Raw genomic sequence first — 6863 nt, forward strand, 5'->3', positions numbered from 1 at the left:
AGCAGCCACTGACAAGTGCGTTGAAGCTTTTTCAGGTGTTGCACTGTTAATAACAGTCCCGAAACAGGTTTCATTACATTTCTGCAACTCATGCCACTAAAAACATTTGTTGCTTATACTCGTATGTATATGAATTGCGTGTGTTACACGTCCGCCTCTCTTAAAATGCACTTATCATACTCATATATAATACATTAAATACTTAATAAATTCTATAAATTAGCATAAAAGCGGTAACACTTTTAAATGTTCATATTTGCAAAATGCATGAAGCGGCTTTTATGAGTCTCAATTAATCCAAGAATGTGATGCTGCAATTAACGTTTTTTGTATTTAAGTATGATTTTACATAAATTAAGGTGTGGATAGCTAATATTAATAATAAATAAAGTAATTGATAAGTGAAATTAAATGGATTTGTAATTATTGTTAAAAATAGAAAGGCATTGGTGGGTGGTGAAATATTCTCATATCATCATTTAGTTTTATAATTGAAATTGAAAGGTTTCATTTTAACTTTTACTTAACAATGTTACCTTATTGCGTTGTATTTTTTGTTATAATTTTTTTCTTATATATACACATATATCTGTACTTATACTTATACATATTGTGGGACGTTGGGGCAGCATCTGGCCCTATTAAAGTGAAGAATTAACCGAAGTAAACCACGAAACGACTTGGATTCTTTTTCGTACTTTTCCTCGAATGTCGTTATTGAGTTAAAGCTAGAGACGCTTCCATTCGCATTACTACATCTCTTGTTATTGCAAACAGCTCATTTGGGTTGAGGTCGCCTGCCAAATCATCACCAACCGAATAGTGTATCAAAACAGTCATCCTCATGCTTGTCAGTGCTGGACATTGGCACAATATATGCACCACTCACTCCTTTACTTCTAGGCATAGTCTGCAAGTGTCTTCCTCAACAAGAGTTATCTTTTTTAAGATAATACTTTATACTTTCCATACCCAGTAATTAATGAGGTAAGCCAGCTTAGCGTGCTCCGCGAATAGCTAAGCACTTTCATCGCTGCCCTGGTTAAGGGTTCGGCATCATGAGTTTAGTGTGTCTACAGGTGCTCATCTCTTTCCATCTGTTAAGATGAAGTGAAGTTATTCACTTATCGTCATAAGCTGCAATTATTTTGTTGCCCAAAGGTATTCAGGGCATATATATCAGTAACGTGGTCAGAACTGTATATATAATAATTAATATTAAATATTTTGGTATATTATTTTAAAGATTAGAATATAATCTACAAATAATAATAAATAAAATGATAAATTAAATGAATTAGTAATTACTTTTAAAAATGGGAAGCCAAATATAGAAAATGGAAAAAAATGGCAAATAATGAATTATTTCCAAATCACATTATAACAGTAGGGAGTATCTTATGGTTTAAATTTTTATAATTATATTAATATATTTATAAATATATTAAATAAATATATTGTAAATATATTTATAAATATATTAAGACAACTAACAGAATATACAATAAATAAAACATTAACACTGTATTTTGGTATCCAATAAGTGGAAGGCTTTTAGCCGCACTGAGAAATAAAAAATTAACCGAGTTTCGAAGCAGAGTCTACAGATGTTATATGTACCTTTAAATAGGCACATGACTATAACACATTTGGGATAGATAGTTTAATCATTTATCTGTAAAATAAAAAGCGTAATGTAAGATATTCGAATAATTTTAATGTATTTATTTACCTATGCGTCAATATCAATTTTCACATTCTGTAGACTGCTCCTACATAATATATTTCCCATTTGCAGGATATAATTTATATCGATTTCTATGATATCATATTGAAAATGCTTTTCATGTTTATTTTATTTTTATATGAAATTTTTTATATAAACAGAAGCGATATCTTGAGAGATATGTTTCTGGATTTTGTACTTTCTCCATAAGTCCAAATATTTTTTGTTGGATGGAAAGTTCAAAAGAGCACAGGAAATCTTTTCCGCATGTTGGCGTATTATTTATAATATATTTACAAAATAAGTCAACAAAAATAAATAAATTGATATGTTTACATCAATTATGAAATATCAGCTGATAAAAATGAAGTTAATATTGCCACCCCTTTTCTATTTCTGACATCTTATCACATATGTACACACGTAACTATTTACGCTACTAAACGTAATTTAAATAGTTCGTATGATGGTAAATTTATAAAAATTATTTATATAACAAATAAAATATAAAATAAAATTATAAAATAAAAATATAAAAATAAAATTAATAAAATTATAAAACATTTTTTAATGCACAGATATGTTTTCTTTTGTTAAATATATTCTCTCTTCTTGTATATTTGTTTATGATTAATATGTCTACTAAATGTTTTTAAACATCTTTGCAATATTAATTAATTTAACTTAAAAGATTAAATACTAAAATTAATTTGAAAAACTCTTCGATTGTGTCGGTCCATATCATGCAGACCTTCACGTTATATGTGAAATTGTTGTTGTTTATAATGTAAATTGATGAAAACTGTACTGTTTACTAATAAATTTTTAAATTTGTGCTTTTAATGAATAAATTACTTTAAATTTTAGCCTATCAGTATAAAAATTTTATGTTTTCAGTTAAAGTACAACTAAAAAGTATCATAATGGTATTAACAGTATGAAATCAAGAATTGTAACTTAATTGTCTGTATGGCCATGACCAGAAAAAGAATAAACGTAGGTGACCATTTGTCATATGACTACCTGCATAACTTGACTTTATAAATATAAATAATTATACTTATCATTATTAATAATAATAAAATATTTTTTCCAGTGCTCAGTTGGTTATATTTGAGATTATTGTTCCTTCAATATTTATTTCATTTTTCAATACATAAATTTAAACAGAATTTTTTTTCAAACTTAATTGACTAGTTAAGTAGCCTCCATTTAACTAAGAGACGATAGAATTCAATAGTACCAAAGCGATAAGCGATCTACTTTGAGTAATATCACGAAAATGATCAAACATGTCACTTATCTATAGAAGTTCTATAAAAAGAAAGACACAAGCATAACGTATTATTTGATTTTGCAAAAATAACATTTAAGTTTTTTTCCTTCATTCTGTGGCGGTAGTATACCGATATTTTATATTTTAATTGTTATGACTTACAGTATGTTTACACTATTGCAATTTACTCGACTACTATACAACACTTTTTCATATAAAACTCATAAAAAAATGTGTTTGTGACGTTTGAATTAATTGCACATTTAATACTACTTCCATTGAAAATTATTATAGTTGATGATGTGGTGTCATAAGTTGTGATTTTTATTAAATGCGGTATTTAAATCACCATTATTTTATACATTAAAATGAAAATTGTTCGAATTTAATTCAATAATTCAAACGTATAATTATATTTAAAAATTATTTAAACACAAATAAATTTAGAATATAGTTTTATATCTGAATTAATTCATTACTTACTTTGAATTAAAATATCACAAAAATTTGTTACGTCGTATGTGTTGCATAACGCAAGCATATGTCATCAACGTATAGTTAATATATTTTCTTATTATTTTACGTTTTACAACACTGAAAGTGTTGTGTCAAAAACTAAAAGAGAACAAAAAATTTTTGCCATCTGTATATGAATTTATTTCTCGTTGTCAGTGTGTATTGTGCAGTATTGCTAAATTTTTTCCGTTTTATGTTAAAAAACTTAACATAATTTTATATTTAAAAATTAACAAATTATAAGAATTTGAATGGTAATTTTAGTGCGTATTTAAATAAGAAAGCGACAAACTAGCGAGAATCAAAGAAATTAATAAAATTGCGAAACGAAACAAAGCCATAAAATAATATATTTATAACATTAAATATATATTGTTCAACTAAAAAATATTAAGTGTAATTTAAGAAGTTATAAATGCAATGAAAAATCAATTTTCCAACAAACGTAAAATAAAAATCTTGAGACGTGTAAAACCTTGAAATTATACAAGCAAACAAGTACCCCACTTGGACAAAAGTGGACGGACAGGTGCTGCATGCTTCTGCCAGCCCAAACAAAATTTAAAGAATTAGCAAAAAATAACACTGCAGTGACTGCAAATTATTAAAAATATATGTATATAGAAATATATATATAATTATGAACTTAAAATCAACCCTTTGAATTTCTTTTTTTTTTAACACAAATACCAACATAAATAATTAAGCATTAAAAGTGGATTGTGTGACTCAACGGCAGCTGGTTGTATATTATTCTTCCGCAATACTTGATTCGCTTACATAAATTTTGTTATATTTTATTAAATTGATTTAATAAAAATCGTTGCTCTACTGCAAGCTACATGTTTATGCATAAATATCTGCGCTTCCACATTTGTTTATATATTGAAGCAATTTTGAGATAAAGTCAAGCGAGCAGCATAATTAATTCAAAAAGTACGCAACCATAAATGAGCAGCAACATGAAAGCGCAAGAGGGTCAGGTGTCGCAGCAGCGTCCAAAGATAAACGCTCAGAGCTCCCTGCTGACTCCAGATGAAAATGAAAATGTTTTCAAGTTGCTGGGCATAAAATCTCTGGTAAGTTTTCGCTTTTCTCCATTAGCATAAAACCGCCGCATTATACGTTGACTTAAAATGATAATTCATCTTCGCGACGAGAATTGCGAAAAATACATTTTTGTGTGACATAAATTCGAAGCTTTAATGTTTTCTGAAAAGATTTCACTTTTAGTCATTGTCTCCGTAAAATGCACAACAATTATGTCGCTACGCGTGCACTATTAAGTAAAAGTATTACAAGATCACAGCTGTTTGCGGACTGATTCATTCATTCATTCATAATCGCAGAGCTACACTCAGAGATATTTCCTTGAAACGAACTGAAAGCTTACAACTGTCGATGCAAACTTCATTAAAATGTATGAATTCATATTTGCAGGTACAAATCTATTAAGAACGCCTATTTCCATATTTTGAATTCATTAATAAGATGTGGGAGTGTAAACGAATTATTTTCATTTCAATTAATTAAAATATGAGTAATTAGGTCCAGCACAAAAAAAAAATTGTAATATTTATGCTATATTAATTTTATTTAAAGTGTACTTAAACTTTTTAAAGTATATAAAACCGTTTTTATAATAAGGAAAAGGGTATAAAAAATATATTTAAATTTCCAAAATAATTTTCAATGTTCAGACTGAACACTCAAATTATTACTATCAATATAACTTTTAATCCTACATTATACAAAGTATAATAATATATTTTAATATTTAAACGATTCACAGAAAGATTTTTTATAGAAATTTTGTCTTCTTTCGTTTTTTAATGCTGTTAAATATCACTTTATTTTTTCTTATTTTATATTCTCATATTTTACTGTTGTTAGCTGATACTTAGACAGTTCTACATTTTTTTCAATTTCTATTCTTATATCTATAGAATAGAATAGAAGAATAATTATAGAACTTGATATTCTAACTTATCAAACAGCAAATCTCGAACAAAAGTAGAGCAGCTCAAGCATTTAGATAGCTTACATTAAATGTTCGGAAGTGTTCAAACTACTAAAAGACATTAAGGCTTTTTGAACAGTTAATCTCGAACAAAAGTACTTGAACATTAGATACTTACAAATATTCTTAAACAGCAAATATATTTTATATATCATTTTATTTTTTTGTCGCGAACCTATAAATACTAATATTACAAAGTCTCTCTTATATTAAACCCCTTATTACTGGAATACAATTTCTGCAGAAAGTCTTTTATAAAAGATGGTTAATATCTTATTAATTTATTTCTAAGAAGTGGTTTAAGTGGGTTCATGTCTTATATTAGTCGCGACCATATGATGTTCGAATATTAAAGTAAAAAAAATTTTACTTTACACAGATTCTTGGGTTGTGTTATTTTCATTTTCTTTAACCCAAATTGGTTTGATAGTTATTTTTTTGTAATAACTATATATATATATATATATATATATACATGGTATAGTCACCCAATTTTTCTCCATGTGTTCTCCATGTGATCTGTCAAACTTCGAAAAAAATTTGAGTGCTAACTTTCATTTGATCAGTTTAAAAACTGAGAATCCAACAAGAATATAATCGGCCTATTTAATTAAATCTAATTACCAAATATAGTATATATTGTTTATATTATCTCTCCTAATATCTTAATAACCTTTTAACAATATTTGTGCATAATATTGTGAAGGGTAAAAAAACTAGATATACTAATCTACTTTGTATTCGTCTATATGCTCGTTTTACGTTACGGACAATATCTAAATAATTTCTTATCTATTGCCGCATTTTTTATAAGTTTGCTAACAGTTACCTGTAATAAAACATTAATATTTTTAAGTCTGTAAAATGATGTAATACTTAAATTGTTTATTATTTAATTCATTAAAGTATATGTAATACTTTATTTTTCCATACTATCTTTGCGTATGTTTCTATCAATTTTTATGGTCGACATAAGAATAAACTTGTGGAAATATGTCCTAAATAATATAATCAGGTAAAAGCTTTAGTATTTTATTGAATAATAAAGCTATATACGTGGATTGATCACCTTACAAATAAAAAAGTGTTATATCGATTCAATTGAAACTGGTATCCTCTTATAACGATCAAATGTCGAAAAACAGATTATCTTGCTTACATTCCCGGAAACCAAAAATATCCACTGGTACAGCTTATTTTTGAAAATTTAATTAAAGAAAAACGTTAGAAGGAAGCAGATACCGTGGTTTCAATACTTTTGCGAAACATAATTAATTAGAATTGTATTGTTATTGAGATTGAGATATATGGGAGGTTTCGAACGC

General features: G+C 27.0%; 1 long non-coding RNA gene across 2 annotated transcripts; it reads right to left on the reverse strand.

Annotated features, from left to right (window-relative positions):
* Positions 1-378: 378 nt before the first annotated feature.
* LOC119664693 lies at positions 379-2057 on the reverse strand. Of its 2 annotated transcripts, XR_005251238.1 has the most exons (4): positions 1733-2057; positions 1621-1675; positions 973-1197; positions 379-910 (listed from the first exon to the last, which is right to left on the reverse strand). It is a non-coding gene; the product is annotated as an uncharacterized LOC119664693 (long non-coding RNA). The 2 variants fall into 2 exon arrangements; XR_005251237.1 differs by having other exon boundaries at positions 379-1197.
* Positions 2058-6863: the final 4806 nt, after the last annotated feature.

This window comes from Teleopsis dalmanni, unplaced genomic scaffold, assembly GCF_002237135.1.
Source record: "Teleopsis dalmanni isolate 2A unplaced genomic scaffold, ASM223713v2 unscaffolded_contig_2501, whole genome shotgun sequence".
In the NCBI taxonomy this organism is placed as follows: Eukaryota; Metazoa; Arthropoda; class Insecta; order Diptera; family Diopsidae; genus Teleopsis; species Teleopsis dalmanni.